The 13,545-nt window shown below is 38.4% G+C and overlaps 1 long non-coding RNA gene across 1 annotated transcript; it reads right to left on the reverse strand.

The window, feature by feature from the left end:
* Positions 1–982: 982 nt before the first annotated feature.
* Positions 983–10,627, reverse strand: LOC134297984 (uncharacterized). Its single transcript, XR_010004942.1, has 2 exons — positions 10,470–10,627; positions 983–1,311 (listed from the first exon to the last, which is right to left on the reverse strand). It is a non-coding gene; the product is annotated as an uncharacterized LOC134297984 (long non-coding RNA).
* Between the last annotated feature and the right edge of the window lie 2,918 nt (positions 10,628–13,545).

The following is a 13,545-nucleotide window of genomic DNA, read 5'->3' on the forward strand; positions in this document are numbered from 1 at the left end:
TGGGCCGGGCACCGGGCTCCTTTCGCATTTCCCTTCCCTTCGGTGCTGGGAGGTCTGCAAAGCCCTGGCTGCTTCCCATGCTCACGTCCCACATTGAGCTAGCCCGGAGTTCCCTTCCTCGCTCCGGCTCCGCCAAAACCGCCAGGCGCTCCATCGCCCTCGACATCACTGCCAGGGTGGTCTCCATCGCCGACATCCTCTCCTCCAGAAACACCATCTTTTGCGGGCCTGGGGAAGGTGAACCTTCCTCTCCTCCGGTGCTGTCTCCCCGCACCACTCCACGCCTCTGGGTTACCCCATTTGGCTGGGCATAAGCGGTGGATGACGCCAGGGCCGCCAGCTGGTGGAACTCAGCGTCCGGCTCGGGAGTGGCCCTTTCCGACCTTCCTCCTCCTGCGCCCAAGAGCTCTTCATCCTCCACTTGCATGTTACACCTCACCGCTACAGCGGGATGGTGTCCGTTTTCTTGGCTTAGTGTCAGCTCACCACAGCCGCTCCTGAATGAACACACGAGACTCTCTGTGGTATCACCAGGAACTTTTACTGTAGGAAACATGAACATCAGAAAAGCCAAGAATGGGAGGCTCCGGCCAACCCTCCTTTATATACCCTCCCCCTCATTTGAACAGTCTCTTCCCGCTCAGTAAAACCCCGCGCAAATTCCCCGCCAAGTCCATCAGCCGTTTCTCCTCCGAGTCCTGGGACGCAGGTGTCTTATCAATGTCAGTGACCCTGAAACTCAGAGCCACATCCAGGCTCTAGTAGCAGGGTTCTGACACATAAGAGGCATAAACTTTTTTGCAAGGAAAAAAATGCTGATAAAGTTGCCAAGAACAGATATTTTGTAATCTGTGCTAAATCTCTGCTGGAAAAACATGAACAGCAACGAAGCTGAGAAGACACTAAAAGAAATTCAGGGCAAAGTGCCAGACGCCCAGACGGAAGCAGAATGTGGACCAAAAAGATTGCGACAATCGGGTAATTATGGTTTATGAATTTCAGCTTTAATCTGTAGTTCAGTGAATCCTGATTAAATATCTGTTAAACACAATTAAAGTTTGTTTTTGTATTTCACCGTCTTGATCAGAATAATTAGAGACTGCGTGTTTCATGTCAAAAGTAGCAAGAGGAATTTAGTGAATGAACATCGTTTTTAAAAGCCATTTGTAGCACCAGCTGTTGGCATTATTTTATATTTTAGTGTTATCAGCATAAAGATGGGTCTTCTCAGCACTGAATGTTTTCTAGCAGGACAAGGAATTTCTGCATGTTGTAGAACGGCAGAGAAAAGGGCTGGCCACAGGGTAATGCCTGAAAAGCATGAAATAAGTTACTAGTCCTTAGAAACTGCATATGTACATGAAAACATTAAAAGACGAAACTATTATACAACTTGATTATATGCTAAATATAAACAAGATAATGGATAGAAACAATATAGATCACATAACACAAAGGTAATTAATTGCTCCTGTAGGGAACTGTTTTGTATTGCTGCTTTGTTAGGCAACCTCCTTCCAGTCCAAAGGATCACATCAGAGCTTCTCCTACTTGCAAATCAAATTCTGCATTTCAAACACAAAAGACAAACATCTTATATTTCTTCTCTAGTGTCTTTTGAGGGCAATTGATGCAAAACCTCTCTTTATTTAGGATTAAACTTATCTGCCAAATTCAATTATGTTTATTTTCTCATTTTTCCATCATTATATTTGTTTGGCCTTTTTCTCTATCAATGTTTTTTAATAAAGGTGAGGCAAATATTTTTGTTTCTGGCATGCTTTTCTGCTAATATAGGTATTTCTGTATTCACATTTCCTAATTTATACATTTTTGTAAGTGATAACCTTTATATTAACACATTTTCTTTATATAATTTATATTTCTATTTATTTAACATTTTCTTCTGTTTATTAATTTGGGAAGTCTATCACATAATTCAGAAAAGTGAAAATATCATTGATTTGCACAATGATATGAGAGTCAACCAAATATCAGCCTTGCTCCTACTACTAATAACTACAGCAGGAATGAGAAATATGTGGTCCACCTGATTGCTGGACAGCATCTCTCACTAGCTCTAGCGAATATAGGCAACATGGAGGAAGTAAGGGAAAAGGTTTTCCCTTGACATTAAGTCGTGTTCGACTCTGGGGGTTGGTGCTCATCTCCATTTATAAGCCGAAGAGCCGGCATTGTCCGTAGACACCTCCAAGGTCATGTGCCTGGTATGACTGCATGGAGAGCCGTTACCTTCCCGCCAGAGCAGTACCTATTGATCTACTCACATTTGCATATTTTTGAACTGCTAGGTTGCCAGAAGCTGGAACTAACAGCAAGAGCACTCAGCACTCCCCACATTCAAGCCGCCGACCTTTCTGTCAGCAAGTTCAGCAGCTCAGTGGTTTAACCTGCTGTGGCACCTGAGGAAGTAGTTGAACCCGATTTGTTTTCACATGGACTCGGGCATATATTCTGTTTTGCATCCATATCTATCAAAAACCTTGTCTATAAAACTGGAGGATGCTCAAGATGAACTTCAGTACATACACAAGAAAAGCTTAGTTTCCGGGGTTGGGGGGTTGGTAGATATTTTCTACAAAACATTTAAGAGAAATGTGAGTGCTGAAATTTCACATCTATGCTCGATTGAAGCCTCTATAGTAAATTAAAATGTTTATACACAGTAAAGCTCAACAGGATTTAGTTGGTTGATTAGATGGTTGGTTTCTTTTTCTACTAACTCTTGTCTGAGGAGCTAAGATCTTTATGGTCTTCATGCCTTAAAGATAATTAAATAATTGGCATTCAGTTAGCATTTCCCTCTGAGTAAACAGTTGAAAAATGTTTTCAAGAAGCAGCATACTTTCAATAACAGCTTCATTTTAACCATGCTATACTCTACATAAAAAGAAGGAAAAAAGAAAAAAGGAGACAACAAGTGACTGTAGATTTCCAAATGGGCCTTTGGGGAGAGCCACAATCATTCTAATTCCAAAACGAAGCCAAGGTTAATGGAGAATGTGTTGACTACAACTTTAAAATCAAAGCTGTGTTTAAAGATAACATCAAAAGCATATAAAATATGGTTGCCTTTTTATAAACTACAAGCCCTGCAGATATGGTACCCCTAACAGAGCAGAGAGAGAAAGGATCAAAGCACAGCCTATCATCTGATTCTGTTTAAGCAAGAAATTACATCTAAAGTCAGTCTATGAATACATGTTAGAGCTGAGACTTCCATAGCATTGATATTATTTACTAAAATTTGCAGGCAAGAATATAGTAAAAATGACCCTATACTTTCTAGGAGGAAAAGCAAAATATCAGCTTTGCAGAGTATGAAAATAAGTAACTCAGAAAAGGAAGAACAGCATTCGCTGGCTGATAGTAGGAAGAGACTAACAAACATAAGGAAATATTGTTATTCTTACTGAAATACAAGAAAATAGAATGCTTATCACACATATTCAGTATTCAAGGTCCCATCATGCATTGCATGTGTAAATACTGTTTCAAGGCGCAGTGGAGCTTTGCCAAAAACTTAGCTAGAGAGCACAGTATTCAAGAATACAAATAGGAAGATGAAATACCTATATATTCGAGTATAAGCCTACGCAAATATAAGCCGAGTCACCTAATTATACCACAAAAAACTAGGGAAACATATTGACTCGAGTATAAGATGAGAGTGGGAAATGCAGCAGCTACTGGTAAATTTCAAAAATAAAAAATAATAGACACCAATAAAATTACATTAATTAAGGCATCAGTAGGTTAAATGTTTTTGAATATTTACATAAAACTGTAAATAAAGATAAGACTGTCCAACTCTGATTTCCTATATACTAGAGTATAAGACGACCCAAATATAAGCTGGCCAGGATCCTCACTCCAGTATAAACTGAGGGGGGCTTTTTCATCTGTAAAAGGGGTTAAAAAACCTTGGCTTATACTCAAGTATATACGGTAACTGAATAAATATGGTGGTGTGCCAATAAAATAATCTTATATAGAGGAAATGTGATCACAGTATAGAGAAAACTGAGTATTCTGAACAGAAGATAATAGTCATCCTTTAATTAAGAAAGTATTTTTAATCAAATGTATTTTTACCTAAATAAAAAATGTGAGCAATGCATGGAGTGGAATCCAAACATAGCCTGGAAGCTACAGCAACATTAGATTCCTTAGACATGTAGTCTGAAAGCACATATGGCAACTGTACAGAAGGTGCTAAAGGAACAGAATTTAAAACACAGCATTTATATAATACAGTGCATTTAACTGAAAGAACTGATGAGTAAAAGTATTCGTATTTGAAAGCAAGTTATTCTGAGAATAACAGCTTTGCAACACAGCCACACCAACTATAGTCAGATCTTGGCCAGGCAACAGTCAGCATTGCTTTCAGCATTTGTTGTGAACTTTCTATTCACATACCACTTCACAGTATATAGAAACGTAACAAAATATTCTCCTATGATTGGTTTGGAATTCCCTATACAACACTTTTCATATTTGAAGCACTAAGTAGGTTGTTTTTGTTTAAATTGCACTATTATACTATGTTGGAAAAATCAGTTGAAAAATGCAAGGAATTTGAGACTCATTTTATTTGTTTCCTGTTTCTGATCTCAGAAGTATTTTTGCCAGCATACTTTGAAATTATCTCAGTCAGGAACATTATCCTAAGAAAAAAATTAACTAAAGCCCGAGGGGGATATTGTTAATAATGATATAGTTCAATGCTATAAGAATCTTATACTGTCATTATTGCTCTAAATAATGAGGCCCATCAATACACAACCATGCAAGAAATTCAGTGATACTGAATCAGGCCTAAGGATGCATCTACACCAGGCATGGCCAAACTTTCTAACTTGGGGTCCACATGGCAGGCCGGAGTGGGGTGGGTGGGCCGGGAGGAAGGGGGTTCTCCCCAAGTCCCCTCCCTGCTCTTTCCTCTCTTTCCTCTTCTTTTTGGAGGCAGAAAGTGAAGAAAAGACAGGAAATGTTAGGATCCCAAAAGGGTTGGTCTTACTAAGGATGAGATCGTGAATGGGAGAGAAAAAGTGTATCGATTAGACCCTGTGTTGCCTATTCCTGATATAGAATCCTAGAATTGGAAGACACCCCCAAGGGACATCCAGTCCAACCCCCTGCCATGCAAGAAGGCACAATCACATCACTCCCAATAAACAGCCTCTGTAGAAAAGCCTCCAGAGAAGGAGACTCCACCACACTCCGAGGCAGCTTATGCCACTCTCTAGGAAGTTCTTCCTAATCTTTTCAGGCAAATCTCTTTCCTTGCCATTTGAAACCATTTCTTCCTTGTGCCCTGGTCTCTAGAGTAGCAGAAAATCAATTTTCCCCTCCTCCTCAATAGGACACCCTTTTAAATCTTGAAACATGGTTTTCATGTTCCCTCTCTACAATTATTATTATTATTACCCACTCTATCTTCCGTAAGGGACTCTACCTTCTCCCAGCTAAACATCCCCCAGGAGGAAAGGAGGAAGGAAAAAGAGAAGGAAGGGAGAGGATGGAAGGATGGAGGGGAAGGGAGGGAGGGAGGGAAAAGAGAAGGAAGGCAAAAGGGAAGGAAGGAGAAAGAGGGAGAGAGGGAAGAAAGGGAAGAAAGTGCCTTAAATGTATATTTAAATTTATAATTATGTATGTTTTTAATGTATGCTCTAATTTTATTGTAATTTTTGAATCTTAATGGATTTTTAAATTTGATGTAAACTGTTTTTTGATGCATATGTTTATATTGTAAGCCGCCCTGAGTCCCCTGATGGGTGAGAAGAGTGGGGTAGAAGTGATGTAATATAAGAAAGGAAGGATAGAAGGAGAAAGGGGGAGGGAAGGGTGGGAGGGAAGGAAGAATAGGATGGTGAGAGAGAGGAGGGCCTGAGAAAAGAGCCCAAGGGGGCGCATGCAGCCCCTGGACCTGGGTTTACACATTCCTGATCAACACTGTCAAAGTAATGCAGTTTGGCAGCACTTTAACTACCATGGCTCAATGTGATGGAATTATGGGAGTTGTAATATTACAAGGTCTTTAGCCATCTCTGCCAAAATACGCTTGAAAATCCTTTGAATTGATAATATTAGAATTAGAACCTGCATGCAGATAAAGTGTTCTGCCTTCACATAGGGGCACTAGAACATTATCTCCCCTGTTGTTCATTATACACAACATAAGAAGATAGAAATCAGTCTTATACTAAATCTTTATTCTTTGACTCATCAAAGGCCCTATGGACCTTCAGGTCGAAACTTCTGCTCAGAGTAGGATTCCCAGCTACAGATTTCTTAAAAGGTAGCATCCAGCCTCTTTTTGAAGATGTCAACAGGAGGAGATTTCATCAGCTTTCAAAAAATTGGTTCCACTGCTGAACTGCTCTAAAACATCTAAAATTCTAGTAACTTAAAACTATTTCTACTAGTTCTACCCTCTGGGCAGCAGAGAACAAGCCTACCCCCTCCTCCTTATAGCAACCCCTGAAGCATTTATGTATGTCATCCCACACCACGTCCCTTCAACCTATCCTCATATGTTTTGTTCTTTATGCCTTGTTTCATAGCCTTACTTCTAAACCCACCCCAACTTGTCTATATCCTTCTTAAAATGAGATGTCCAGGACTGACCACAGTACAGCACAAATTGTAAATACTGATTGGCAGCAGATCTCTAGAATGCCAGGTTGGTTTCTGTTTTTAGCTTTCCCTAGACATGTCAGGGATTGAAATTCGGATCTCGTGCGTACAAACAGATGCTCTACAACTGAGATTTATCATACAACCTACAGGTAGATGTCTTCTGCAGTGCAAATACCACTCACAGAACTAGCTTCAAGGGCTGATATTCTTAAAGGTTTTGCATCACTTTCTTGTTGTATGAGGCTACAGCAGACATGAACAAAAAATTATATAGACTCTTCTAGTCCTGTTTAGAACAGGCACTGAATATATGTGTGAAATCAAGTGCTATGAAACAAGATAATCTTTCATTTTTTTTCACTTGGTTTCCTTCTTGCAGTCTATAGGCACATCAGCACTATTTCCGTTATTTCACTCTCCTCCAACCCAAGAAAATACTTTAAATTCATTATCTCTTTTCAGTGTAAGTGTAGAAGAGGCATCACTTCCATTCCCTATCTTCATTGGTTTGTCAGTCCTGAAACAATATTTTTGGTTGAAATTTTGCATGCATGTTGTAAGCTCATAAGTGTTTTGGAAAGTCTGAAAAACGAAATCCATTAATCCACTTAAGAGGACCAGACATTTCAGTAAGTGTACATACCGTTACTTTAATGACCTACTTATTCCAATAAAAGTATATTATTTTCTCCTTGCTTTTATATTTTAGAGTTTAAATGTTGTCTTTTTAAAAAAAAATCAAAGACATTTTTGTTTCACTTTTTCAAAGAGCCCAAATTCATTCTTCATTCATTCTAATGAAACTGTTCATAGAAGAGACTTGCCTTTGCAAAGAAGTGAGCAGTGGGTCAGGTGCATAAACTGGTTGGTTTTCCCACATATAAGAAACATTTCGCAAGTGGCTAGCTGTTCTGTACCTTAAAAAATAGCTTTGCGGTTCAAAATGCTGTTAGTGCTTTTAAATCCATTACTAATTATAAAATACTAGCTGTGCCCGGCCACGCGTTGCTGTGGCGAAGTCTGGTGGTATGGGAAATAAAGTATTGAGGAATTGGTGGTAGTTAAGGTCAAGGGTAAAGGTTTTCCCCAGAGATTAAGTCCAGTCGTGTCTTACTCTGGAGGTTGGTGCTCATCTCCATTTCTAAGCCGAAGAGCCGGCGTTGTCCGTAGACTCCTCCAAGGTCATGTGGGATGACTACATGGAGCGGCGTTACCTTCCCGCCGGAGCAGTACCTATTGATGCACTCACATTTGCATGTTTTCGAACTTCTGGGTTGGCAGAAGCTGGGGCTAACAGTGGGGGCTCTCTCCGCTCCCCCAATTCAAACCTGTGGCCTTTCGGTCCAGAAGTTCAGCAGCTCAGCGCTTTAACACGCTGCGCCATCGGGGGATATTATTTCCTAAAGGTTGTGAATATACAATATTTCTGATTGGTTTTTTTTTTGTTTGTTGGAGGCAAGTATGAATGCTGCAATTAGGAAAAATGATTAGGATGTAATGGCCTTGCAGCTTTAAAGCCTGGCTGTTTCCTCCCTGAGTGAATTTTTTGTTGGGAGGTGTTAGCTGGCCCTGATTGTTTCCTGTCTGGAATTCCCTTGTTTTCAGAGTGGTGTTGTTTGTGATATTTTATGTGCTTCTACTGTCTGTGGCCCTGAGAAAACAGAGGATTTTCCAGACTTTGATGATGGGAATACTTTGTTGGAAGGTGTTAGCTGGCCCTGATTGTTTCCTGTCTGGAATTCCCTTGTTTTCAGAGTGGTGTTGTTTGCGATATTTTATGTGCTTCTACTGTCTGTGGCCCTGAGAAAGCAGAGGATTTTCCAGACTTTGATGATGGGAATACTTTGTTGGGAGGTGTTAGCTGGCCCTGATTCTTTCCTGTTTGGAATTCCCTTGTTTTCAGAGTGGTGTTGTTTGCGATATTTTATGTGCTTCTACTGTCTGTGGCCCTGAGAAAACAGGATTTGCCAGACTTTGATGACGGGAATACTTTGTTGGGAGGTGATAGCTGGCCCTGATTGTTTCCTGTGTGGAATTCCCCTGTTTATTTACTGTCCTGGTTTTAGAGATTATATTGTTCTGCATTATTCTATCCCAGTAATTATTTCATATTAAAGAAGAATCTCACTTATCCAACATTCGCTTATACAATGCTCTGGATTATCCAACGCAGTCTGCCTTTTCATAATCAATGTTTTTGTAGTCAGTGTTTTAAATTCATTGTGATATCTTAGTGGTAAATTTGTAAATACAGTACAGTAGAGTCTCACTTATCCAACATAAACGGGCCGGCAGAACGCTGGATAAGTGAATATGTTGGATAATGAGGAATTAAGGATAACTCTATTAAACATCAAATTAAGTTATGATTTTACAAATTAAGCACCAAAACATCATGTTAGACAACAAATTTGTCAGAAAAAGTAGTTCAGTACACAGTAATGCTATATAGTAATTACTGTATTTATGAATTTAGCACCAAAATATCACGATATATTGAAAGCATTGACTACAAAAATGCGTTGGATAATCCAGAACGTTGGATAAGCGAGTGTTGGATAAGTGAGACTCTACTGTAAATACTACATAGCATTACTGCGCATGGAACTACTTTTTCTGTCAAATTTGTTGTATAATATGATGTTTTGGTGCTTAATTTGTATAACGATTACCTAATTTGATGTTTAATTGGCTTTTCCTGAATCCCTTCTTATTATCCAACATATTCACTTATCCTGCCAGCCTGTTTACGTTGGATAAGTGAGACTCTACTGTATATTTCTAATCTTATATTATCTGCTCAGAACTGGATTATATGAGGCTCCTTCTTCACAGCTGTATAAAATGCACACTGAAGTGGATTATATGGTAGTGTGGAGTCAAAGCAGATAATATAAGATTCTAAATGGGTTATATAGCTGTGTGGAAGGGCCTTGAGTCTACACTGCCATATAATCCAGTGCAAATTAGATAATCTGTGGAAGAAGTCTAAGTGAGGCCTAAATCGGCCTGCCCCCTAACTGAAACCTGGCTGTCCCTTGGTTGCTAGGCAACCAAATGGGCAGAGATTAGCCCTCTAAACTGGCAGCAATTGGATAAAAAAAATTATTGCTCTCCCTCTAATTAGGACTTTATTTTTCTTTTCGTTTTGTTGTATCAACCTTGAGGCGTGGATGATGGGTTGTGTTGTCAAATTTTGAGGTTGGGGGGCCTGTACTTTTGTTGTTTTGTGAATTGCCGTGATGCCATCACTCTTTTATATATATAGATAACCAAGAGCTATATCTTCCCAAAATTTACATGAAATTAAATGATAATGTATTGTCCATTGTTTCATTATATATGTTTTTAACATTCTTCAAATTATCAAGGAATAGTTTTTGTTTGACAGATAAATCAATCCCTGTAGAATTCCGGGTTCTGTTTTGTATGAAGCAGCTAAAGGCAACTGTTCATGCCACAATCTCTTCTTGCCCTTGATAAGGAAGAAACTTCTCAGTCCAACTATGTGTAGAGAGTGGGGACCTCCAGAGATGACTGAACTCTTTAATAGAGTCTCATTCCATAACCCATTAACTGGCTGCATAAAATTTCATGTTTTTTCATTTTCACCTGAAAATTATCCTTTCAAGACCAGACCCGCTGCATTACTCATAAACGGTCACATTAACAAATATTTGCTTTTATCTGCCACGGTCCCCTAAATTCAGTCTCACTTCAAGTTCCCAGATTTCCTTTTTATGGTGTCTTGTTTTCCCTTCTTGTCCCTTTTCTTCTATGCCTACCCAACTTGATATACTCACATGTTGGTGTCTGAATTTGCAGTGCTGGATCCTCAGCATTGCTTCTTCCCTACTGTAGACAGAATATATAGGAACACAGGGATTAACTGTATTTACCTTTAAATCTCTTTTAAGCACTCAGAAAGGCTGCCAAATGACCAAACTAGACATTACAAGAAATGCATATTACCTACAATTAGCACACTCAGTTTAGTAGAGGTAATTTTCATCAGTGTGAAGCCAAAAGGAAATCTATTGTATAAACTTTATCAAATTTCCCTGATTTTTGCACAACTTTTAAAAAGGTAGCATACCAGTGACCTAGGTTTTTGCATTTAATTATACATATGGGACCGAAAGTTGTTAATGTTCTAAATCTTTGCTCCTTTTTGTAAATGAAAGTTTTTCCCATGATTATTTTTGCTGTAATCAAAAGGACATTAGCATGGACAGGAAATTAATCTAGCACTCTAGAGATTAATATTAATCTGGTAATGTACTGTCCTGATGATTTCAGGAACCCTTTCTCTTGTGGTACTTTATTGCAGTATATTTATAAGCTGTTGAGGTAAAATATGCCCTCATACCAATAGCATTTGCTTTCTTTCTAATGATGTTGTGTGTGTGTGTGTGTGTGTATGTGTGTGTATGTGTGTGTGTATGTGTGTGTATGTGTGTGTGTGTAGCAACCACAATTTTGGGGCTTCCAAAAAAAGAAAAACAGTTCAATTTGGTTTGGACTGATTTGGAAACAAGTTCAACCATGGCCTCTGTCCTAATGTATTTTCTTCTAGCAGTCTTTTAATATGCAGCGGGGCTTTTTCTTCTTTTGTTTAAACTTACATGTTATTTAAAAATGTTTTAATACAGTTTAATGTGGCTTTGATTGTTTATAATTTTATTGTGTATATTTTAATTATTATTTTGGAAACTGCCTTGGGCTTCACCTTATAGGAAATGTGGCATACAAATGCAAATGACAACAGCAACAACAATGACATGCCAATGCAACACAGAGTCTACAAAGTTACTTTTATGAATAATGTCATTCTGCAGCCACCGTTGGGACCCAAAATATATTTCTATCATGGCCTGGGTATGGATGATTTCACCATGACATCACATCTATTATTTTAAAAAATAACTTCTCAAACTGCTAATTTAAATCTTCCAGTTCTTCTGTTTGATCCCCGAAAGTCCAGTTCATGATGTGGATGTTCTGTCAGTCTTATACCTCAGTCTTTGCTACAATGCAGAATTTTTAATAAAATTTCTTAACGTTACTAAATTCTTTCCTACCAAGTAGAAGACCTCAGATGTCTCTCATTTCAAAATTTACTTCTCGGGGCATTTAGCCCACCCTTCTGATAGCTCAGAGCAGGAAGTTTACAAATGGAACAATTTTATTGCGCAGAAGGAGACTGCATCTCTCGAACATGTTAATTCCAATCCCCTCTCTCCTTGTTCTAATTCAAGCAAGAAAACTTCCTTAAAATATGCAGGAATGATCTATAGCAATTACAGAAGTGTGAAGGAAAGAGTGGCTTTTGTCTACAAATGGTGTAGCAATTTAAATAATTGACAGTCAAAGTGGTGGTCCACAGAGCAGTGTCTACAAACCTCTAAGATGCTAATCCATAGCAAATTCTGAGGAAATAAAATTTTTAAAGGGTTGCAATTGATGGGCACAAATATAGTACAGTGTCGTAGTACATTTGGGAAAAAAATCCTTCCCCTGCATCAGAGACACATTGATATAGATGACACAGTTATTGGTGAGTAAGGACTCATAATGTCCCAATCTATCTCGCTAGAAATGTTGACCTTTCTTCTAGATAATTCTTTTGCTTGGTCATCTTTCAGAGAATAACACCATACACTGACAATTGTTTCCTAGTGATGTTCCATCCACGGAAAGTTGAATTTCAAGGATCCCTTCCATTGATATGAATAAATTGGGACATTTAAGTTCCAGAAAGTTAAAATCCAAGGTAGTATCTTTTCAGAAAAGAAAGCCCTGTGTGTAGCATTGTTTATTATTGCCAGTTTGTATACACCTTTAGGATATACATTCATGGGTTTTGACTTTTTAAAAAAACCTGCATGAACAGGAAAGCTAAATTTTTAATTCATTAAATCTCTCCCCCCCCCCCCAACTGTTCATGAAAGATAAAAAGAGCCTAGGTTTTTGTATAAGAAGAGGATTGATTGGTGTCATGTACATATTCCTTCATTTCTGTTTATGCAAGATAATAAGAGTATTAACATGGAGGTGGTGTTTATAATTCCATCACCACTGTTTATATAAGATAAAAACAGTGCTTTTTAAAAAGTAAAATGGTGAGAGAACATTTGCTGTTATGTACATACATTAATTTCTTCCACTTCTGTTTATAAAGAATGGGGGATGAAAAGGTTTAACAAGTTGAAGTTAAGTCAATGCTGTTTATAATATGGTCCATGCTGTTTACCTAAGATAAATAAATTTAAAGTATATAATTTTGCTCTCTTCAGAGAGGGGAATTAAGGTGACAGTGTTTGCAGCTATATTGTGTACTTGTGACAGCTACAGAATTCTTTCCCTTATTAGGGAATATGCAAGATATATGTTAAATCATGACCATATGAATATAATATGATTTCTTAAAACAAAGCAAACATCAGAATGACTTGCCATGCATGAGTAGAACGTAGATTCCCTCAAGAGTTTCTGAACAGACAAGATCAGAGACATGGTGGTAGGTAAATGAGTTTAATAGCCCCATGAATAGTAAAACCCTTGTATTTGCAAATAACTTGTCCATATTAAATAATTGTTTTTCTCTAAATTTCTGTTTTATTCCTAGAAATTTAGTAGTGAGTGTTTAATGCCTGGAGTGGCTTCTTTTACTTACCTCAATTCCTTGAGTTTGCTGAAGAATCGTTAAATATCTGCATACATATATTATTTTCTAATTACTGGCTGTTTGTGAGTAGTAGGCAGCTTGAAAAGCATTGGTCCAAGAGGATTGGTGAGAGTTACCTTTCCTTGCCTGCTGCTCCCCCTTAAAACCTTAACAACCCAAGAAAGTGTATCCTGCAGGTCATTGGCCAATTG

The sequence above is a fragment of the Anolis carolinensis genome, chromosome 3 (genome assembly GCF_035594765.1).
Source record: "Anolis carolinensis isolate JA03-04 chromosome 3, rAnoCar3.1.pri, whole genome shotgun sequence".
Lineage (NCBI taxonomy): Eukaryota > Metazoa > Chordata > Lepidosauria > Squamata > Dactyloidae > Anolis > Anolis carolinensis.